Source organism: Lithobates pipiens, unplaced genomic scaffold (assembly GCF_037356315.1).
Source record: "Lithobates pipiens isolate NorthernLeopardFrog02 unplaced genomic scaffold, aLitPip1_a1.2 Scaffold_27, whole genome shotgun sequence".
Taxonomy (NCBI): Eukaryota; Metazoa; Chordata; class Amphibia; order Anura; family Ranidae; genus Lithobates; species Lithobates pipiens.
Genome location: NW_027507788.1, coordinates 203132986 through 203157876, shown reverse-complemented (window position 1 = coordinate 203157876; position 24891 = coordinate 203132986). Strand labels below are relative to the sequence as shown.

The following is a 24891-nucleotide window of genomic DNA, read 5'->3' as shown; positions in this document are numbered from 1 at the left end:
GGAGAGGAGGTTGGTGCCATTGTCACAAACCACCAATCCTGGCTTAAGCTGGCATGGTGTCAACCACCTCTCAGCCTGCCCCTGCAGAGCTGACAAAATATCTGCCCCAATGTGGCTCCTGTCCCCCAAACAAACCAGCACAATCACGGCATGGCATAGTTTTGTCTGTGTACTTGCATAGCCCCTTGAACGCCTACGGAGCACCGCTGATTCAGAGGACAGAGCACTGGAAGTGGTCATTATAAGGGAATACTTATTAAGGTTACCAAAAGATATACGGTACTAGGTTAAAGGTCTAAGATAATATGCTTAGGCGTGCATTTCACTAAGTTCAGAATTAAGATGCAAGATGTTGACATATTAGGATGCATCTGTCTGCGGTAAGAGGTACAAAGCTAAGATAGGACTGGTTACGCAAGAATATGGTCAGTCAGCAGATGTTGAAATGACGAAATAACTATCAGAAGACTGTATTTCACCTTTGACTTAGATAATGTCATGAGTTTAAGAAAAATGTCGATGTATGTATGAATTACCTGATTGGTTAAACCACAGGGCTGTCCTTCTGCTCAAACTAAATAAAACTGTTGTGTGTGCTTCAATAGGCACATTCATTATTCACGTACAATAGTGTGTATGTGTAATGTTTTGTCCACCGGTGAAAGGGACCTCCGCCCTTCAATCCTAGCCTAGGCTACCAGGGGTTACTTACAGAAGACGAGCAACCTAACAGTTTTGGTACCAGCAAAGTGGGGTTCGTCTCGTCTTGCGACAGGTAAGTCACTTTACTCTTTTTTACCTGATTGGTGAATGGTGTAAACACTTACTCTGTCCGGGCGGCCGCTACGAACTTAGTTTAAAATTAAAAGAAGTAACTGTGCCTTCGCGGTGGACTAGGCTGGTCCCTCGGGAGGTTAAAAGGGCTCGCAAGGAATTTATAGGTTTAGGGGAGTCCGACTAGGTTGGTCTGACTTAAAACTATTGGTGATAGTATTTTTAACACGGGAAGTAGTAGATTACGCCCGTGACAAAGGGATTGGTGGAGTGGACGCCCATTTGATTTTTTTTTAAAAAAGTGCACTATAAATTGATAAATGTATTGCAATACGGTTATGTCATGTCTTAAAGTATATTAAGAATATGTCTGTTTCTCTCTAGGTACACGTGTAAGTATATAGAGTATAAGTTTTAATATAGAGTATAAGGAAAATAATTGTTGTTGTTTAAATGAGTGCAGAATATGAGGAGCCCTCTTGTAGTGACATAGCATCCGCCTGCCCCCATTGCACGTTAGGTCTACTCTTCCTAAGAATAGATGACAAGTGGATTTTACTGACCACCAGACCAGGGGGGTTCTCTTGCAGACTTGGTGTAAGAGGGGTATATCCCGCCACCAGGAAAAATTTACCCTTCATCGTATATTAAGGGTAAATCTTCATAGTTTTATATAAGTCCATCTGCCCCAAAAAAGATCAGGGATCCTACTCCCAGACCAGAGACCGGATTGTTGGACAAACCGGGTGTTATCACCTGTGTCCTGCCACTAGACACACATTGCCCAGACTACTAGATGGGGAATACTGCAGCAACCCAAGCTATGGCCACCCCATCACCCTATGAATTTGTCAGTAATATGATCCCTGGCCCCCAGGTAGAACCATTTTGGACACAAGTCCGAGAAAGGTGTCAGCAATTGGGGATACATGACCCAGGGCCATAAGGTCCTTGTTCAGAGGAAGACTGGCAAGAAGTCAGTAAAATTTGTCAGGTACATAAGCATTCTTATCCTCCCTGCAAAGGGGCTGACCCACAATACATGAAGGATTGTTTCTGTGCATGGAACAAATGCCTTGGAAAATATAGGCAATTGTGGACAGCAAGGACATTGGAAATCCCAGTGCCCTTATAGGACTGGACAGATTAGAGCAAGAGGCAGAGGCAGGGGATTTAACCCCCAGACCCGCCCACAGTATCCCCGTTATCTGCCATACCAGAACCCTCGTCAACCACTACCCCAATATCCTACACAGCCACAAATAATGCACCGAGGGAAACTCTGTTGGTATTAATGGGACACCTGTCACCCATCCCATCACTCCACCACTGACTGTAGCCACTCCAGAAGGACAGAAATTATGTACCCAAACTTTTGCCGTCTTGTCCTCATGCCCTGTGCCCCTTATGGGACGGGACCTCTTGGCACAACTGTGTATTACCATTAAGTTTAATAAAGAAGGTTCCCTTACCGCTAGTTCACCATTATGTGACTTACATGGCCCTAAGCGACATGCACACAGAGGGTTCCCAAAAAGACATGCACACAGGAGTTTCTTTCTAATGATACCTTCCTCCCTTGACCATCACACAATTTGGGCAGAAAACAAAGGTAGTGTGGGCTTTATTAATTGCACACCATATGCACCCCAAATGCGGTCAGATGCAGGGATACAATATCAAAAACAGTATCCCCTACCCCCAGAGAAAGTCAAAGGCATCTCCCCTCAAATTAATGATTACATATCAAAAGGTATCCTGAGACCAATCATCAGTCCCTGGAACACACCCATTTACCCTGTAAAGAAGGCCAGTGGCGAGTGGAGACTCGTCCAAGACCTCAGAGCAGTAAACAAACAAGTGATTCCCCTCCCACCCCTAGTCTCAGACATCACTTTTATTTTCTCATGCATACCGGCAGACTCTCTATGCTACACAGTAATTGATTTAGCGAATGCTTTCTTTAGCATTCCCATTGCAGAGGAAGCCCAACCTATGTTTGCTTTCTCCTGGGCCGGGGGCCAACTAACCTGGCAAGGGTATGTAGACAGTCCAGCCGCCTTCTCTATGGTACTCAACGAGACTGTCAAGTCTTGGACATCTGAGCGAGGGTCGGTACTGATACAGTATGTGGACGACTTGCTCCTGTGCAGTCGAACTGCTGAAGATTGTGCGGTCGATTCAACATCACTGTTACAACACCTAGCTCACGCCGGGCATCTAGCCTCAAGGAAGAAAATACAATGGTGCCAGCCACAGGTAGAATACCTAGGGTGCATTCTAAAGGAAGGGACAAGGCTAGTGTCCCCCAAACGTGCCGCAGCCCTTCGAGCTCTCAGTCCCCCAAAAGACAAAGCCGCCCTACTCTCGTTCTTGGGTGCAATGGTATATTGCCGCCAATGGATTCCTGACTGTTCTCATTATGATAGTATCCTAAGAGAGGCTACTGGCTCGACAGCCCCTAAATTAATAGATTGGACTGAAGACAGACTACAAGCTTTTCAAGCTCTATTAAACAGTCTGTCAAATGCTCCCGCCCTAGGGTTGGTAGACTATGGTAAAGCTTTTCAGCTGTACTGTGTAGTTTCAGGGACCTCTTTTGCCGCCGTGCTAACACAACAGCATGGAACAGGCTACCGCCCTGTCTCCTACCTATCTAAAAAAAACTCCCCATCCAAGTACAGGGAATGCCATTCTGTCTCCAAAATCTTGCTGCCTGTGCAATGGCTGTACAAGATGCAAACAAATTAGTGCTAGGTCACCCATTGACTCTCTATACCACTCATTCAGTCACGCATCTTATTCAGAACATGAATACCCAACATATGACCTCGCAAAGACTTAGTGGTTATGAGATAACACTGATGAACACTGATAACCTCACACTCAAATATGTGCCTGCCAGCAACCCCGCTGTGCGCCTTTTGCATTCCATGTTGCGTTTACCACATGACCCAGACATTATACATGACTGTTCGGAAAAGGTTGCTGCTATTACCAGTCCCAGACCTGATCTCACTGACACCCCTATCTCAGGTGCAGAGGATGTTTTCGTTGACGGTAGCTGCTCACGTCCCTCTGACTCCACCTTTTTAACCGGTTATGCAGTTGTTCAACTACCAGACATCGTACTGGAGGCAAAATCATTACCTCCTTCTTCAGCCCAGGTAGCAGAGTTAGAAGCCCTCACTAGGGCCTGCATTCTATTCACCGGTAAAGAGGTGAACGTCTACACAGACAGTAGATATGCTTTTGGAGTGGTGCATGATTTTGGTGTGATATGGGCCAATAGAGGTTTTAAAACAGCAGACAACAAAATAATTGCCAACTCCACACAGATTAGTGCTCTCCTCCAAGCCATTCTTCTTCCAAAAAAGGTAGCCATAATTAAAGTAAAGGCACACTCCTCTGACAGCAGTCGTGTTTCAAAAGGGAATGCTCTTGCTGACAGAGAAGCTAAAAGAGCTGCTGCCTTTTCCCCTAACCCACCTGCCCCCACAACAATGTTTTTCAAGGAACACTTCGCAGCACCTAACTTTAAAACTGTCATAGCACAGATGCAATCAATGGCCACAGAAGATGATGTCCATTTTTGGACAAAGGAAGGATTGACCAAAGACCCTGAAGGTCTTTGGTCAAAAGAGGGGAAGATCCACATGCAAGAACAAAACTATCACCCTTTGAGGTCCTCATGGGAATCCCCGCAAACATAGAATTACCCTCATTAGACCAAGACACTGATATTGACATTTATTCCCAACAGGAAATGTACGTGAAAAACCTGGTAAGTATGCTCCACGAAATAAACGAACAAGTTTCTGTCACCTTTTTTCCCTCTTCCCACAGAACCAACGCATCCCTTCATCCCTGGGGATAAAGTGCTGATCAAACAATTAGCACAAAGAAAGAGTATCGGACCGGCTTTCTCAGGACCATGGAAGGTGGAAAAGGTATCCAGGACCGCAGTGTTAACAGACCTAGGAAACACCTGGATCCACGCCAGCCGTCTTAAAAAGTGTCCCCAGCTTCCCTCGACTCCAGAGCCCCTGGCAGTGACAGAGAGCAGCAACTCCCAAGAACAAGATCTACAAGAAGTTCAGAGAGGCATAGAACAAATTTCCCTGGAAGATCCCACACCCCCTCAAAAGGACAAAACAGAGCCAACAACTGCCGGGATGAGAAACGAAGAAGAAGAACAGAACTCTTAGATAACAAATAATCAGAACTTTAAAAAAAGATGCTTTCTCCATCAGTGTCAGGGAAGGCTGTATGCCTTTGGGGTAGTCTGGTACTATTTGTATTCCTGCCCACATGGTTTATAGCCAACTGTATATATCATCCAGAAGACTTAGGTCTATTAAAAGGGATATGTGGACCACCTAAGATGAATAATACCCCCGGCCAAAGACATAGTAGAAGTATTGTACCCATTAATGAGTCACCTAAGGGACTGACTAGCAAGATGTTACTACTAAAATTCAAATATAGCTATGCTCAAAAATCTGGTTTTGAGAAATGCTGGATTTGCAGCAAGCTACATCCCAGTACAGCTAGAATCCCTCTCATGGCAGTCCCCTTGAATTTTACCCCCCTCCTTAATGGAACACCCCCTATCGTCCTAACGAATGTTACTAGGACCCGTCCAAATAAAACCCTCACTTTCCAAATTATAGGTAGAAGCCACTTCCCAGACTGGTGTTTCCGACTGGGAAACACCACAGATGGAGCCGAGGTTTGCAAACAAGCAAAACTTAACATTTCAATGACATCATTTAACAGTCCTTCTTTCTTCCATACTTCAGATCCCACCCTAAATGCCACCTTTTTAGACTTTCTTAGCTCCAGTACCAAGACTACAATACACCAATTAATGTCAATTCTGGTGCTCTCTGGCCTTTCTGATACTCTTAGGAACGTGTTCCATAAACGACCCCTAGCTCTAGGAAATACCATATATATATGCTGCGGCAAACTCTGTCACCCCTGGATCCCAACCAAACCCCAGGGGTGGTGTTACCTTGCAGCCCTGGTTCCTATCATGGGGGTATTAGGGGATAACAAGGGAAGTCACCTCCTTGAAGCCAGCATGCATCCTAGATATCCCCTTAGACACCGTAATAAACGAGAATTGTTTTTAGAAAAAGATATGGCCTGGGCATGGTTCCCTTCCTGGACAGGGTGGGGAATTGACCTAATGAAAAGATTAAATAATTACACTGGCATAATTGATGAGATTCTGGAGGAAAATTCTGATGACATAACCAAACTAAATCTAGAAACTAGGGCAATTAGGAAGCAACTAGAACTACATGAGTTGGCTATAGAAAGTATGAGTGCAGCCCTTACTGGCCTCTGTGAGACTACTGAGGATTATGAGTGCTGTACCTGGATTCATAATACCAGCATCGAAGTCCCAGACTACTATGACGTTATTGCCCAACACAGGGAAGAGGTAAATAAACTACAGAAAGAGGCAAGGAACATAGGAAAAAACTGGGATCCCTTCTCGAGCAGTTTTAGTTTTGGGGGATTAATATCTTGGCTCCGAAATGCTGCCATGACAATTGTCACTGTGATTCTCTTCATTCTATTTTTATATGCCTGTTATAAGATAATCAAATGTTTATGTAAAAAGGGAAACACGGTCGCTCCGAAGGATCTGAAACTCACTTCCATTGTTAAGGATCCAACGGTATGGTATAGAAACCAAGAGCACAAGGGTTCGGAGTATGAAGCCTGTGCTATTAAATTAGAAAAGGAATGATCATTATGTAAATCACAGAATGATCAAAGGAAGGATTATAAGGGAATACTTATTAAGGTTACCAAAAGATATACGGTACTAGGTTAAAGGTCTAAGATAATATGCTTAGGCGTGCATTTCACTAAGTTCAGAATTAAGATGCAAGATGTTGACATATTAGGATGCATCTGTCTGCGGTAAGAGGTACAAAGCTAAGATAGGACTGGTTACGCAAGAATATGGTCAGTCAGCAGATGTTGAAATGACGAAATAACTATCAGAAGACTGTATTTCACCTTTGACTTAGATAATGTCATGAGTTTAAGAAAAATGTCGATGTATGTATGAATTACCTGATTGGTTAAACCACAGGGCTGTCCTTCTGCTCAAACTAAATAAAACTGTTGTGTGTGCTTCAATAGGCACATTCATTATTCACGTACAATAGTGTGTATGTGTAATGTTTTGTCCACCGGTGAAAGGGACCTCCGCCCTTCAATCCTAGCCTAGGCTACCAGGGGTTACTTACAGAAGACGAGCAACCTAACAGTCATGGAGGAAGAAGAAGAGGAGGGGGTGGAGGAAAGAGGTGTGTCACAACCAGTAGTAGCATTTTGGAGGAGTGGTGGCTGAACAACCTCCAACACTACTGCACCTTGTCCTGCATCCTTCCCAGCTGCCAGAAGAGTGGCCCAATGGGCCATGAAAGACAGGTAACGTCCATGTCCATGCCTGCTGGACCATGAGTCAGCGGTAATATGCACCTTACCGCTGACTGCCCTGTCCAGCGAGGCATGGACATTACCTTCCACATGCCAGTAGAGAGCCGGAATTGCCTTCCGTGAGAAAAAGTTGCGTTTGGGGACCTGCCACTGAGGAACCGCACATTGCACAAACTCATGGAAGGGGGCTGAGTCTACCAACTGAAAAGGCATCAGTTGAAGTGCTAGCAATTTAGCCAAGCTAGCATTCAACCTCTGGGCATGTGGATGGCTGGGAGTGAACTTCTTTCTACGGTCAAGCAGCTGGGGAAGGGAAATTTGCCTGCTACAATCGGACGTGGGTGTACTGCTAGCAGAGTGCCCGCAAGCACGTGGCTGTGACACACCTAATTCTACACCTTCATTCCTCTCAGTGCAGGTTTCAGAGAGGACTGAAGGTCTATTTGGGTTGGAGATCCCAGCTGATGAGGAGCAAGGAGAGGTCCGCTTTGTTCTTTGGTGTGGGTCTTTGAGGTACGCTTGCCAACGAGCTGCATGGCAGGTCAACATATGTCTGGTCAAGCAAGTGGTGCCCAAGCAGCTGATGTTTTGGCCATGCGAGATACGCTTGAGACATATGTTGCAAATAGCAGCGGTGGGATCTGATGCACTCGTCTCAAAAAAGGCCCACACCAAAGAACTTTTAGAATAACAAGCAGAGGCAGTGCCCTGCACAGACGGAGCTCTGCGGTGTGATTCAGTCAGTATGCTGCCCCTAAGCTGACCCCCGGAGGGCATCCTGCCTCATTGGAGATGCGCCTCCTCCTCCTCTCTCCTACCAGGCACCCACGTGGAGTCAGTGCCCTCATCATCCCCTACCTCTTCATCACTGGAGCAAACCTGGCCATATTCTGCAACTTGTGGAACATGACTGCTAGATTCCTGTCCTTCTTGAGCATCCCCTCTCTCTGTGCTCACGCTACTGCCTTCCTCTTGCTGAGTATCATCATCAAAGCCTACAAAACACTGGGCATCCTCCTAGAGCATGTACCCAACACTGTGCTTAAACAGTTTGGGGGACTCTTCAGATGATGACATTGAGACGAGGGAAGAGTTGGCAGCTGCTTTGCTAGTACCCTGAGCCTGGGTGAGAGGGGATGAGGAGGATGAAGAGGGCTTGGTCATCCACTCTACCAAGTCTTTGGCATGATGCGGCTGAACACGTCCAGCTGCCGAAAATAAGGACAAGCGTGTCCCATGGCCACGTGCTGATGACGATGCACCGCATCCACGACCAGCACTGTTGTCTCTAGACACAGAGCCTGCTTGCCCTCTTTTATTGGCTCGTGCCTGTCTGCCTCTCCTTGTTGGCCTTCCAGACATGGTAATGGCCTGCAGGGCGATGGGAAAACCAACAATTGGGTAGTATATATTGTGCTGGAGGCACAAAACACCCACTAACTCCTGCAGATGCCTTTATTATAGAACCCCAGCAATAAAGAGTTGATATAGGTGTATACTGTGCTGGAAGCACACAACACCCACTAACTCCTGCAGATGGCTGTATTAGAGAACAACAGCAATAAAGGGTAGATACAGGTGTATATTGTGCTGTGCTGGAGGCACACAACACCCAGTAACTCCTGCAGATGCCTTTATTATAGAACACCAGCAATAAAGGGTAGATATAGGTGTATACTGTGCTGGAGGCACACAACACCCACTAACTCCTGCAGATGGCTGTATTAGAGAACACCAGCAATAAAGGGTAGATACCGGTGTATACTGTGCTGTGCTGGAGGCACACAACACCAACTAACTCCTGCAGATGGCTCAATTAGAGAACAGCAATATAGGTAGCTACAGGTGTATACTGCGCTGGAGGCACACAACTAAATGGAACTGATTTGCGAAAAGCCATGAGAACCCCCCCTTTGCTTAGTTGGAGCATTTGCCAAAAATACTTGAGAAAACTGAGCATCAAAGTACTTAGGATGGGAGGTCTCAGAAAAATGTGTCTCCTGTAAACAAGCAATGTCAACTTGTTGCTTGCGCAGATATTTAAAAACCTTCTCACTCTTATGGCGGGAGTTCATGACCTGCACATTCAGGGACAACCAATTAATTGTCATTGGGATATCAATGGGTGGCCGCTAACCCGGAACCAGAGTGCACACCCTGTGAACCCAGAGGAGATATGAAGGGATAAAAGCAGTAAAGAGGGGGAAGGAAAAGAAAAGTAAAGTGTCAGAAACATGGTAGTAGAATCATGGAGTGCTGTGAACAAATAACTTTTAGACAGTGAGATTGCTATGGGTCGTGGGTTTAAAGTCCCACTACTTGGTCGGGTGTTGACTCGAACGTTAGTCAAGTACCACATCATGGGGGTGCAGTGGTCCGTCGGAAACCACTCGGCATAACATAAACAGTAATTATGAATATTAGAGAACATGTCAACAATGGCCTATAGGTGTGAACATCAAAAAACAAGTGAACAAAAGTTTGAGAAACAGAGTAGTGTATGTGGTGAACCTCAGCTCAGAAATAAACAACATGAACCTGGTGTCATCTGAGTTGAACATAAAAACGGGTGTACCTGTTAACCGCGGGGCAGGCTCAAGGCATCACCCCATCAGGGCAATAGCGATCAGGTGCCAAGCCCATATTGTATGTACAAAAAGAACATGTTCCGTAGTCCTCAGATGGTCATGGTAAAAGCCCCCCTGGACTATGAGTGCCTGGCATCATGTGTCATGGTTTACGGCTGGACCGGCCTTCAAGGGACAAACAAAACAACAAAAAAAGGGGGGGTGGTCTGCCCAATACTGCAGTAAGTGGAGATCTGGACAGTAAGCGGAGATCTGGACTTGATATAATATGTTCATACCATTTTTCTGCAATGTGTGCCTTTGTGTTGTGTAGCCTGAACTCTGACCCAAGATGCAACTTTTTAGCAGTCAGTCAACAGAAATGAACATAGGCTCTCCTTTATTAAGAAAACCCTCCAACATAGCACCAAGTTGTTTGTGTATTGTCGGCCGGGTAGAAGGCTTGGAGAGGGCAGCTTGGCTTGGCCACAGACAGGAGTGGCCACCTAAGCTGAGTGCTGTTCTTCCACACTGAAGGAAGCCACAACTCACAGTGACACCAACCACTATCTGGGACCACCTGAGAGCTTGTAATATCCTCTGCACCAACCTGCACAATGTCCTGCAAGTATATCTAGCAGGCGGGTCCCCAAAGACTCACAGATTTCTTCCATAAGTCTGTGAGTGAGGAATCCCAAGATGACACTAGAACAGAGGAAGAAACACTGCTTTCAGATCTCCCAGCACAGGAAAGCCTTGACCTCCCATCAGACGCTGAGAAGTCAAATGCTAAAACACCCAGACTACCATAAAGGACAAAACGAAAAGATCAGAACCCTCTCTTACCTCCTAACTCTGCTAAGGCTCCAGTGAGTGAAAAGTGCTAGGAGAGTTATCTGCTGCAGGAGACAAAAAACAAGAACACTGCAAGAAGCTCCATAGTGTAGTAATTAATAAACACCTTAACTGAAACAAAATGTCAATTGTACTTTCAAAAGCATGAATTCACAGAGAACAATTATAGTTGCAGAGGGCTAAGGAGACGTTTTCAGTGCATGCTGTTCTGGTTGTTCCATTACTGCTCCCTGTGTGTCCATGCTTTTATGAATTTGATTGTCATTTTATTTAAAGTAGTGGTAAAGGAAAAAGGGTTTGTACCTTAATGCATTCTCTGTCCCCCACATCTGGCTGCCTAGGGAGAAGCTAAGAAAGAAAGGTGGGAAGAAAGTGTTTCACCAACATCCACTAAAGGATTGCGGAGGATGGAGATAGTTTAAAGTGTTTGTTAACCCCAAAAAAAATATTTATACATCTGGTCCCCTTAAAGCAGATTAAACAGCACAGTGCTTGTGCTGTGTAATCTGCCCCCCCCCCCCCCCAAACTGTAAAAAAGCCTCCCTGAACCTGCCACTTCCTGTATGCCCTCTCTATACAGACCACGAAAATCAGGGCTGCTCAGCTGTGACCACTGTGGTCATCCGTCATCCGTAGCCCTGCTCTCCTCTCATTTCTCCCCCTCTTTCCTGCCTGTCAGGTCCATGCCTGTGTCTTTCTCCTCCTGCCCACCGTCCCTATTATTATACATTAAAAATTCTTACTGCTCTATGCCAGCCCCTCGATTATAGCCTACCATAGCACACTGTACATTCCTTTTATAAGACCCCTTTCACACTGCGGGCGTTTTTCAGGTGCTACAGTGCTAAAAATAGCCCCTGCATAGCCCCTGAAAAAAGCAGCTCCATTCACTCCAGTGTGAAAGCTCGAGGGCGTCAGAAAAAGTCCTGCCAGCAGCTTCTTTGGAGCGGTGAAGGAGCGGTGAACTCACCACTTCTCCACCACTGCTCCCATTGAAATCAATGGGGCAGTGCTGCAATATCGCTCAGTGTGAAAGGGGTCTAAGTACGAGCGCTGTAGATACTGATTCAGCGCTCTCTTCAGGCCGGTCATGTGACTCTCAACAGGTTTCCAGGGCTACTGCAGGAGAGGCTGGGTGGCCATGTGATCTCCCGGACTGACATCAGAGGGAGATCTTGGCCCCTCCTGCAGTATACATCCATCGGAGGTGAACAGTGGCCGAAAATCATGTGACCGGCCCGAAGATCCCTCTAAAATGGTATTTACAATGCTTGTTTTTTTTAAGGCTCTAATAGAGGGTCTGGCATAGCCTTGGTTATATAGGTTTACAAAAATGTTAAAAAGCACCAGTAAGATTGAGAAGAGCATCAAAACTGTGGCATAGGAGACCCCACTTAAAGGGGCAAGTGCATGAGACCTACTTGTGAGGTCTAAACATAAGGTGAGAGCATACAAATGTTGGTGAAGGGAGAAATGTCCATGATCAAAGAATATTTTGAAATATTACAAACGCAGTGAAAGAAGAGGTGACATGGTTGGTAGGATGTACAGTATTACAAATACATATGTGTGCAAGATTATATGGATTTTGGGACATCTTTAAAAATGTTTTTTTTTTTTTTTTGGGGGGGGTAGGGTTACCACAATGAGATAATTATTGTTCAATTATGACATTTATTATGGTATGAGGTTTAATTTATAATAATTGTACTGTGTGGCAATGATTATATCATTTTGTTTTAAGGTAAAATACCTTAACATAGTGGCACCCCCAGAACACTTACCTGAGGCCTGTATTGATCCAGTGCTGTGCCCGACTTCAATTCTTCTCTCCTCTCTTCCTTCTCTCACAAGCTTCCCTGAGAGCAGCAGGAGTCATTGGCTCCTACTGCTGTCAGTCAAATCATGTGAGGAGGGAGGGAACAGGGGGCAGGCCCAAGCCACACTATGGCTCTAAGGGCACACACAGCCCGACTTGGGATCAAGCCCACATATCTGCTCCCATAACAAATTGCTATGGGGCAGATACAGAAGAGAATGAGCCAGTATTGCAGGCAGGGGAACCCCAGAAGAGGAGGTTTGAATTGTTTTTTGCAATACCATTGCTCAGAGCAAGAAACTATAACATGTTTCTTATTTTAAGAAAAAGAAAATTCCAGCTTTTACAATTTAAACACTTGAGCTCGGGAATATTTTACACCGTTCACGAGCAAGCCATTTCTTGCTATTCGGCACTGCTCTAATTTAACTGGCATTTGCCCGGTCATGCAATACCGTACACAAATTAAATTTATTAAAAAAAAAAAATTCACACAAATAGAGCCTTCTTTTGGTGGTATTTTTTTTGTTTACAAACTATTTATTAAAGTATGTAAAAAAAAAAAAAAAAGATGAGATGAGTGTCCCATTTTTTATACATCTTGACCAGGCGGAGTTTATCCTCCTTAGAGAGGCAAAGGACAATAAAGTTAAAGGGGTTATAAAGGTTCATGTTTTTTCACCTTCCTGCATCCTATGCAGGAAGTTGAAAAAACACCTGTCAGTGACCGCCCCCCGTTTTACTTACCTGAACCCTCAAACTTGTCCCACGGGGACACGCTTCCTCTCTGCTCTGGGTTCTCGGCTCTTGATTGGATAGATTGATAGCAGCGCAGCCATTGGCTCCCACTGCTGTCAATCAAATCCAAATGACGCGGGTGCTGGGGGGTGGGGTCGAGTCCTGCATTCAGCCTCTATGAACACGGAAAGCTGGACCAAGGAGCGTGCTCGCACGCTAACCCCCCAGGAGAGTGCTTCTAGCAGGGGGTTCTCTGATGTGGGGAGGAACTGTGAGAGCTGCCGAGGGACTCCAGAAGATGAGGTTTAGGGCCACTCTGTGCAAAATTAGCTGCACAGTGGAGGCAAGTATAATATGTTTGTTATTTAAAAAAAAAAAAAAACGTTAGTGTCACTTTAAAGCTTTGACCATAATGGACTATGCCAAGGAGAATATAATACCTCTTTTCCCGTTAGCGGTAGATGCAGAAAAAACATTTGATTGTTCAGGATGGCCCTTCTTGTCAGAGGCTTTAACACTTGTTGGTATACCGTCTAGCCTATTAGTTAAAATATTGGTGTTATACCAGAAGCCAATGGCTAGAGTAAGGCCGCGTACACACGCGGGGACTGTTCGCTCAACTTTGTCCGCTGAACAGTGTTTCAGCGGACAGTCCGCTCGTGTGTGGGCTTCAGCGGACAGTTTCAGCGGACAGTTTGACGAACAAAGTTTTTCGGAAATCCCGAAAAACTGTCCGCTGAAACTTGGTTTGAGCGGACAGTCCCCGCGTGTGTAGGCTTGTTCGTCAAACTAAGTTCCGCGCATGCTCAGAAAGAATTTATACGCCGAAGGTTGCATTGCAGTGTATAGGACGTCGTTTTCTAGTCCCGTCGTACGTGCCGTTCACGTCATCGCGCAGGGTTTCAGCGGACTGTTCGTTCGTCGTGTGTGGCCAAGTCCGTCCATGCTAATTTTGAGCGGACTGTCTGCTGAAACTGTTTGACGAACAAAGTTGAGCGAACAGTCCCCGCGTGTGTACGCGGCCTAAGAGTTAATGGAATTCTATCAGATCAAATAGTCATAAGTAAATGGTATGAGACAAGGATGCCATTTTTCACCCATACCATATATCCTCGCAATGGAATATTTTGCTGTTGCCATCAGAAACAGCCCTTCAATACAGGGTATTAGGATAGGAAATATGGAATGTATATATATATATATATATATATATATATATATATATATATATATATATAGATTGTGGGGTAGCCGTTTCCCTCTAGTGCTGAGTTTGACACTGATCTGTTACCTCCTTGATACAGAGACAAGGCAGAGCAAAGCATCTTGGGACATGTAGTCCGAATAGATGGGTTTTGCCCTCTTGAATTATTGGGAACTACAACTTCCAGATAGCTAATAAGGAAGAATAGACTGCCTGAAAAGTCTATAAGAGGAAGGGATTGAAGTTTGATGCGCTATCTTTGTACCGGGCTTGAATCTGAGTGTAGGGATTCTGTGACGGTGTGTGCTGCAGCTGAGTCACGGCCTGCACCAGAAAAACCATCTAGCGGATATTTGGAGGTACATCTTCACCCCTTAGCTGTTCGATGGCAGCCTGGAGGCTTCTCCTATTCCATCTATTCTCCAGTGACATCAGATTTGGGTAAGCCGTAGCACGGTGCCAGACACCATCCCCTGAGCTACATTCCTGAGAGACAGCCATCATCATCATCACCATCATCTCTTCTTCCAGTGTGGTGAGCAGACAATAGACCAACCTTATAGACTGTCAGGAAAGGTTCCCTCCGCTGGTAATATTGATCATTTGGTGTGCAGTACTGAGATCCACCAGCAGGTGTCTCCTGGCAGTTTGGAGCTGTCAGAAGAGCTTTTCTCTGCTGGAATTATGTCATATTTGGGCCGCGGTACTGGCTTCCACCAGCAGAGGGATCCTGGCAGTGTGAAGCAGGTATTACCTTCTGCAATCAGGCGTCACATAACTGATAGCAGCCATTGTATAAATACCTGGCAAGTGCACACACATCTTGCCCTGGTATTGTCCTTGTGCCCTGACCTGCAGCCTGTTTATCTGTTACCTGATCCGGAACCTTGATTCCTGCATCCTGCCTCCTGCCTTCTGAACCTGTTGTACCTGATCCTGTCTATTCCTGCATCCCTCAAACCTTGTCCTGCAACCTGATCCCTTTCTCCTTGTACCCCCATCTGATGACCTCCTGTTTATGACCCTAGCCTGGCTTGACTACAATTCTGGTACTCCCTTTTGCTACATATGCTGGTTAGTTTGTTTATCATCACTGTTTGGTTGTTTGGTTTGTTCACTCAGTTTGTATTGGTGGTGTGTTCACATTTTTATGCATTTACTTAATAAACTTACTTCACCTATTTATGTGTGGTTCACTCTGTCGCAGTCACACAGTTCTGGTCACATCTAGTTTATGACATAGACACTCTATTTAGACACCATTGTCTCCTGCACCATCTATCAGCCTTAGTGCCAAGGACCTAGGCCAAACTTCATAGACAATATATAGAGACATTTCTACCTTCTATCACCCCACTTATACTTGTAGTTTTACAGAGGGCAACATCTTTAAGTCGGTGATCACTGTGATTCCAGTTGCAGTTTGTTCCACACAGGAAGATTTGCTTCTTTGTTAATTCACAATCAATTGATTCAGGTTGCTTTGCTCTGGCATTCAGAAATTCCTTGCATGCAATTGTTTTCAAGGGCTAGCTGAAGAGCAACCGGATTGCCTCACAGTAATCAGTAATACAAGACTATTTCTCACCTCCTTCCCCACTTCAGGGATTTGCTTCTGCTGAGCTCACAGAGCTACAAGAACTCTCTGTTGTTGGCTTAGTAGAGTAATGTAGAAAAAAAATGATAATTTTCTTCATTTTATTGAATAGCCACAGTGAAAAAATGCAGATTAAGTCAGTTGACGCGTTTCTGCTTATAAGGCCTTTGTCATAGCCACATTGTATTTCAATACAGTTTCTTACTGCCAAATTTTCTAACATCGTATTTACTTTTCTGCATCTATGTGGGATTATTTAATAAAACTACAACCATATCATTTTATATAGGCCCAATTACCCCAATCCTGGGCAATCCAGATTTCCCACCAGGGCTTCTTAGACAGGAATTGCTCAAGTGGCCACCATCCTTGATTTCACCAATATTTAATGTGCTCTCCAAGAACAATATAAAACCCCTAATTGATTGAGGGTAAAGGTCAGACAAAGGGAGAACTGGCTGACGTATTTCCAGCTTAGGAACTTGTATACAAATATTGTGAAGAAGGGCCCTATACATAGACCTCTCACACCGTTTGAGAAATTATGCCTAGGGATGTGTGCTCTCAACTACCTATGCTTTACTGCTGTCCTCTATAACCCCAAAATTATTACTTATTTTATAGTTGAGTAAGAACGGGAACTGGAAAACACAATATACCAAAAATACATTACTGAAACCTTTGTGTGGACACATAAGATATCTAAGGGCAGTAGAATACAAGAACAGAATTATAAACTATTATCAGGATAGTACCAGTATCCAGTAAGGTTGCACAGAATATTTCCTCAAAAGTCAAATAAATGTTGGAGATTTCAAATCCACTACTTAACCTTGCTTGAGAATAGAACACTTTTGGTCAGCTGTATATGAATTCATAATGAAGAAAGAAATAGTATTGCTGCCCATTCTCCCAGGCACTGTGAAGGAGATGTAAGAAGGTCTCTTGCGCTTTTTTCTGATGGCCACAAGGGTTTTTATACCAAGATATTGGAAATTTCCTGACCCCCCTAAAATGGAAGAATGGGTGGTGGAAATGAAATATCTGCAGAGAATGGAGGAATTGACCACAATGCTAAGTGACAACTATCAGAAATTCTTTAGCGTATGATTTCTATGGAAATCCTTCTGTGCATTCTCGAAGTTGAGGGAGTTGTTAAAAGTGGGTTACATTGTGAAAGGGCAAATTGGATAAAGGGGGGGGCGTGTCCTTGAGGGAGAGGCAGGATGAGCGGACAGGCAGTGGGGGGGGGGGGGGTTATAACATTTTCTTTTGTCATTCTTGGGATTTGTTCTGTTTAGGGTGTGATTTCAGAAATGCTATTATTTGAGATAATCTAAGTATTAGACTTAGAGTCTAAGGCTCAACAGGTCCTAAATGTCTTGAAGGACAATTTCATGGGTCAGATGGTAAATGCACCAACTAGAAACAAAATGTTACTAGACCTGCTGATTACCAATACAGACCTGATCACGGATGTGGAAATATGGGGCAATTTAGGAAACAGTGATCACAGGTCAATTTGTTTCAGTATAAATCACACAAATAGGAAACATGCAAAGACAATGAATTTCAAAAGAGCCAACTCCCCTAAACTATGATCCTTGCTAGAAGATACTAAATGGGATAACAGAACACAGAGGAAAAATGGGTATGCTTTAAGAGCATATTAACCACTTTCAGACCGGACCATTTTGCTGGTAAATGACCAGAGGTCTTTTTACACTTTGGCACTGCGCTGCTTTAACTGGTAATTGCGCGGTCATGCAATGTTGTACCCAAACGAAATTTGCATCCTTTTCTTCCCACAAATAGAGCTTTCTTTTAAAGGTATTTGACTGACTCTGCGATTTTTATTTTTTGCGATATAAACGTAAAAAGACCGCAAATTTTGAAAAAAAATGATATTTTCTACTTTTTGTTATTAGAAAAATCCAATAAACTCAATTTTAGTCATACATTTAGGCCAAAATGTATTCAGCCACATGTCTTTGGTAAAAAAAAAGTCAATAACTGTATATTTATTGGTTTGCGCAAAAGTTGTCACATCTACAAACTAAGGTACGTTTTCTGGAATTTACGCAGCTTTTAGTTTACGACTGCCTATCTCAGGTGCTATCTTGAGGTGCTAAAATGGCAGGGCAGTACAAACCCCCCCCAAATGACCCCATTTTGGAAAGTAGACCCCCTAAGGAAATTGATAAGTGGCATGTTGAGCCCATTGAATATTTTATTTTTTTGCCTCAAGCGATTGAATAATGACAAAAAACAATTATTATTTTTTTTTTTACACAAAGTTGTCACTAAATGATATATTGCTCACACATGCTATGGGCATATGTGAAATGACACCCCAAAATAAATTTTGCTGCTTCTCCTGAGTACGGGGATACCACATATGTGGGACTTTTTGGGAGCCTAGCCGCGTACGGGGCCCCGAAAACCAAGCACCGCCTTCAGGCTTTCTAAGGGCGTACATTTTTGATTTCACTTCTCACTACCTATTACAGTTTTGAAGGCCATAAAATGCCAAGATGGCACAAAATCCCCACAAATGACCCCATTTTAGAAAGTAGACACCCCAAGCTATTTGCTGAGAGGCATGTTGAGTCCATGGAATATTTTATATTTTGCCACAAGTTGCGGGAAAATTACAAACTTTAATTTTTTTTTATTTTTTTTACACAAAGTTGTCACTAAATGATATATTGCTCACGCATGCCATGGGAATATGTGAAATGACACCCCAAAATAAATTCTGCTGCTTCTCCTGAGTACGGGGATACCACATGTGTGGGATTTTTTGGGAGCCTAGCCGCGTACGGGGCCCCGAAAGCCAAGAACCGCCTTCAGGTTTTCTAAGGGCGTAAATATTTGACTTCACTCCTCACTACCTATTACAGTTTTGAAGGCCATAAAATGCCAAGATGGCACAAAACCCCCACAAATGACCCCATTTTAGAAAGTAGACACCCCAAGCTATTTGCTGAGAGGCATGTTGAGTCCATGGAATATTTTATATTTTGCCACAAGTTGCGGGAAAATTACAAACTTTTTTTTTTTTTTCACAAAGTTGTCACTAAATGATATATTGCTCACGCATGCCATGGGCATATGTGAAATGACACCCCAAAATAAATTCTGCTGCTTCTCCTGAGTACGGGGATACCACATATGTGGGACTTTTGGGAGCCTAGCCGCGTACGGGGCCCTGAAAACCAAGCACCGCCTTCAGGCTTTCTAAGGGCGTTACAGTTTTGAAGGCCATAAAATGCCAAGATGGCACAAACCCCCCCCAAATGACCCCATTTTGGAAAGTAGACACCCCTAAATTTAGGGGTACACTAGTGAGACTAGGTAATAAATGGCGGGTGCCCTGAAACTATAAAAAAATAACTAACCAACCAGCGTCACCTGTAACAGTTATATGGTGATCACTGGTGAAAGGGTTAACTAGGGGGCAATCAGGGGGCTTTATGCGGTAGTATATGGGGGTCCCTGGCGCTATAAAAAGCTGCGGCGAACCTAAATACCTACCTGCCTAACTAGCGTCACCTGTGACACTAATACAGCGATCAGAAAAACGATCGCTTATTAGGCTGGGTTCACACTGGAGCGATGCGGGAACGCCACGAATCCGCGGCGGGTTCCCGCATCGCATGCCTCCCGGCGGCAGTTCACACTGCCCTATGCGAACTGCTGGGAGTGTCAGTGAAATGTTAATGACACCCCCAGATCAGTTCGCATATCGCAGTGCGATCTGCAAACTCGGATCGCATGGTGTGAACACCCATGCAATCTGATTCTGCTGCGGACCAAAAAAAGGGTCCCGTGCGAGTTTGCGGCGGGTGCGGCGGGTGCAACGCGAATTCAGCCATACTATCTGTATGGCTGAACTCGAATCGCACAGAGATCGGATGTGATTTGCACTGCAGTGCGGTGCGAATCACATCCGTTCTCATAAACTGCTGCAATGTGAACCCAGCCTTAGTGACACTGGCGACGGGGGGTGATCACGGGGTTAAACCTTTATTGGGGGGGTTAGGGGGGTACCTTAGAACTAAAGGGGGCTAACCCTAACTGCCCTAACAGTTATTACAGTCACAAATGACACCCGTCGGGTGATCAGGGGGTTAAACCTTTATTAGGTAATAAATGGCGGGTGCCCTGAAACTATAAAAAAATAACTAACCAACCAGCGTCACCTGTAACAGTTATATGGTGATCACTGGTGAAAGGGTTAACTAGGGGGCAATCAGGGGGCTTTATGCGGTAGTATATGGGGGTCCCTGGCGCTATAAAAAGCTGCGGCGAACCTAAATACCTACCTGCCTAACTAGCGTCACCTGTGACACTAATACAGCGATCAGAAAAACGATCGCTTATTAGGCTGGGTTCACACTGGAGCGATGCGGGAACGCCACGAATCCGCGGCGGGTTCCCGCATCGCATGCCTCCCGGCGGCAGTTCACACTGCCCTATGCGAACTGCTGGGAGTGTCAGTGAAATGTTAATGACACCCCCAGATCAGTTCGCATATCGCAGTGCGATCTGCAAACTCGGATCGCATGGTGTGAACACCCATGCAATCTGATTCTGCTGCGGACCAAAAAAAGGGTCCCGTGCGAGTTTGCGGCGGGTGCGGCGGGTGCGGCGGGTGCAACGCGAATTCAGCCATACTATCTGTATGGCTGAACTCGAATCGCACAGAGATCGGATGTGATTTGCACTGCAGTGCGGTGCGAATCACATCCGTTCTCATAAACTGCTGCAATGTGAACCCAGCCTTAGTGACACTGGCGACGGGGGGTGATCACGGGGTTAAACCTTTATTGGGGGGGTTAGGGGGGTACCTTAGAACTAAAGGGGGCTAACCCTAACTGCCCTAACAGTTATTACAGTCACAAATGACACCCGTCGGGTGATCAGGGGGTTAAACCTTTATTAGGTAATAAATGGCGGGTGCCCTGAAACTATAAAAAAATAACTAACCAACCAGCGTCACCTGTAACAGTTATATGGTGATCACTGGTGAAAGGGTTAACTAGGGGGCAATCAGGGGGCTTTATGCGGTAGTATATGGGGGTCCCTGGCGCTATAAAAAGCTGCGGCGAACCTAAATACCTACCTGCCTAACTAGCGTCACCTGTGACACTAATACAGCGATCAGAAAAATGATCGCTTATTAGGCTGGGTTCACACTGGAGCGATGCGGGAACGCCACGAATCCGCGGCGGGTTCCCGCATTGCATGCCTCCCGGCGGCAGTTCACACTGCCCTATGCGAACTGCTGGGAGTGTCAGTGAAATGTTAATGACACCCCCAGATCAGTTTGCATATCGCAGTGCGATCTGCAAACTCGGATCGCATGGTGTGAACACCCATGCGATCCGATTCTGCTGCGGACCAAAAAAAGGGTCCCGTGCGAATTTGCGGCGGGTGCGGCGGGTGCGGCGAATGGCTGAACTCGAATCGCAGAGATCGGATGTGATTTGCACTGCAGTGCGGTGCGAATCACATCCGTTCTCATAAACCGCTGCAATGTGAACCCAGCCTTAGTGACACTGGCGACGGGGGGTGATCACGGGGTTAAACCTTTATTGGGGGGGGTTAGGGGGGTACATTAGAACTAAAGGGGGCTAACCCTAACTGCCCCAACAGTTATTACAGTCACAAATGACACCAATGCAAAAAAAAAAAAAAATGCATTGGTGTCACTGTGACTGGGGGGGCAGGGTAATTGGGGGGGTGATCGGGGGGTAAAGGGGGGGTGTGAGTGTGCCTGGCATGTTCTACTGTGAAGTGTCGTGTTGGTGCAACTCACCGATCCTCTCTCCTCGGTGCCGGAACGAAAAATACCGACACGGAGGAGAGATTACATCACTTCCTCTCCTGTGTTTACATTACAGGAGAGGAAGTGATGTCACGAAGGATTTCCATTCGTCGGGAGCGATCGCGAGGGGGTGGCCATGAATGAATGGCCGCCCCCTCATCCCGGATCGCTCCCGAACGAATACCGACCGCCGCAGGCACCGGGGGGGGGGGGGCCCGATCGGGCCCCCCACCCGCGGGAAGGCAGGGACGTACAGGTACGCCCATATGCCTGCCCGTGCCATTCTGTCGACGTACATCGTCGTGCGGCGGTCGGCAAGTGGTTAAGTAAGGGTATTAGCCAGTGCATCCCAATGGGAAATAAATTTAAAAACACTAATAAAAGTCCTGGGTTACTTAACTCCAATGTAAGAATGCATATAAAAGTAAAGGAGAAGGCCTTCAAAAAATACAAGGCTGAGGGATCATAATCAGCATTCTAACTTTACAAAGAATGCAACAAGAAATGTAAGGGTGAAATCAGGGTGGTTAAGATAGAACATGAAAGATAGCGGAGAAGAGTAAAAAAAAAAAAAAATCTTTAAGTATATAAATAGTAAGAAAGGGGAGGTCAGATCATATTGGCCCCATAAAAAATGATGAAGGGAATCTGGTTACTAAGGATGGAGAGATGGCGAAGGTATTGAATTTATTCTTTTCCTCTGTCTTCACGAGGAAATCGAGGGGCTTCAGTAACCAAAACTATAATGTTTATCCTCATGACACGTCACAGGAAGCACCCTCATGGCTAACAGAGGACAGAACTAGAAATAAAACTTACCATTAATAAGTCACCAAGACCAGATGGCTTGCAATATATATGTATTGTTATACTGCTACAGGTTGGCTCCCCTGCTTGAGCCATTGTAGCTGTATGTTGGCTCTTTAAGCGTGTGCGTGTGCACCTGAAGAGTGTTCCCGGAGCTGAGGGTGAGTGTCCACCTATGATTGTGTGTTTCGCTTAATGAGAACTGTGATGTGTGTGTCTAAGCACACAAATCTCGGTTCTCTCAGGGCAGAGTAGAGAGACTGTGTGTTCATACTAAGTATGAACATTGATCTCTCTCCTTCCTGAGCCAGTTCCATACCCAGCAAACATGGTTAACTCCTTGCTTGCCCCTAGTGTTAACCCCTTCCTTGCCAGTATCATTTAACAGTAATCAGTGCATTTTTATAGCACTGATCACTGTATAACTATCACTGGTCCCAAAAATGTGTCCAATTTGTCTGCCACAATATCGCAGTCTCGCTAAAAAATCGCTTTTTTACTAGTAAAAAAAAATTATAAAAAAAATGCCATAAATCTATGCCCCATTTTTGTAGGCGCTATAACTTTTGCGCAAGCCAATCAATATATGCTTTTTGCAATTTTTCTACCAAAAATATGTAGAAGAATACATATCGGCCTAAACTGAGGAAAAAAAAAAAAAAAAAAAAAACATTTGGGATATTTATTATAGGACAAAGTAATTGTGTTTTTTTTTTTTTTTTCAAAATTGTCGCTCTTCTTTTGTTTATTAGAGTTATTGGAGTTGATTTACGAAAGGGAAAAAGACTGTGCACTTTCTAAAGTACAGTTGCACTCTGCACATGCCATTGCGCCAGCGCTTAGTAAATGATCAGAAACTCTGCTGACTTCCATCATCCAATCATGTGCAAGTAAATGCAGTTTTTTTTTTCTTGCATGTGATTTAGTATTCTTTGCAAAGTAAGCTTTAAAGAGGAAGTAAACCCTGATGAGTTTACTTCCTCTTTCATTCCCTGCAAAGGCAAAGCATAATGGACTACTATGCATCGCATAGTAGCCCATTATGTGTCACTTACCTGACACAGGAGCCAGCAAAGTCACTGTTGTCCCCTGTAGTTCGGCACATCCATCTTCTCGGTGGAGTCTCGCAGCTCCACCGCTGTCATTCGGCGAAGCCGCGATGACGTCACTCCCGTGCATGCGCACGGGAGCCGAGACGTGCGGCATTGCTCGGCATCTTCGTCATCGAGGATGCCACGCTCAGTGCGCCTGCGCGCCGCTGTCTACGGCTCATGCGCCGTAGACAGCGGTGCCCGTCTTCGGGCAAATATCTCCTAAACCGTATAGGTTTGGGAGATATTTCTTGGACCTACAGGTAAGCCTTAATCTAGGCTTACCTGTAGGTCAAAGTGGTTTGTAAGGGTTTACAACCACTTTAACTCATTTTCTACATTCTGGAGCAACTGTACTTGCAGAGGGCAACGGCATTCTATTTTCCTTTAGTAAATCAACCCAATTGTGTCACATTGCCTGATATAGAGCATTTTTCAGAAGCATACAAAAATGAAAATTGTCATGTACACAAGGCCTTAGAGTGATAGCTGAAGAGTGTCTAATAAACAATAGGACTCCCTCTGAGTTATATTGTCAGATATATTTATCAGTTGTATATACACATACTGTTCGACTAGTATATTTTACTATTTTATCTCTAAGCCCGAGAGCCAAAAAATAGTTTGAGTTTTCTCCTCCAGGCTGACAAAACTGCTCATTGTCATTTCTGTATTTAAAACTGAAAGTGACATAATGCATTACCACCCCAGACGTAGACCATGATCACAATTTTGCTTGTTATAAGTGCTTATTGTCTTCCCTGTTTTTAAAAGCGCAATTGACATTCTGCATTAGTATTGCAGAAATAGACTTCTGCCTACAGTTGTAGTGGTCTGGACTGTTTTCTGCAAGTGTTCAAATATATATATTATGTTTTTAAAATGGCAAGCGGCATTCTATATTGACATCTCAGATTTAGATTACAGGGCAAGTATAATAGCAAATAATTTTTTTTCACACTTTTTTCCAATTTTAATCTGCCACAAATACCTCACAATTGTCTGAGAGATCCATCTATTGTATTTGATACCCAACAGAAAAGCTTAGGCCGCGTACACACGCGCGGACTGTTCGCCCAACCTTGTTCGTCAAACAGTTTCGGCAAACAGTCCGCTCAAAATTTGCATGAGCGGACTTGCC

The 24891-nt window shown here is 44.8% G+C and overlaps 1 long non-coding RNA gene across 1 annotated transcript; it reads left to right on the top strand.

The window, feature by feature from the left end:
* Window positions 1-244: 244 nt before the first annotated feature.
* On the top strand, window positions 245-6962 carry LOC143934472 (uncharacterized). Its single transcript, XR_013263275.1, has 2 exons — window positions 245-775; window positions 4621-6962. It is a non-coding gene; the product is annotated as an uncharacterized LOC143934472 (long non-coding RNA).
* Window positions 6963-24891: the final 17929 nt, after the last annotated feature.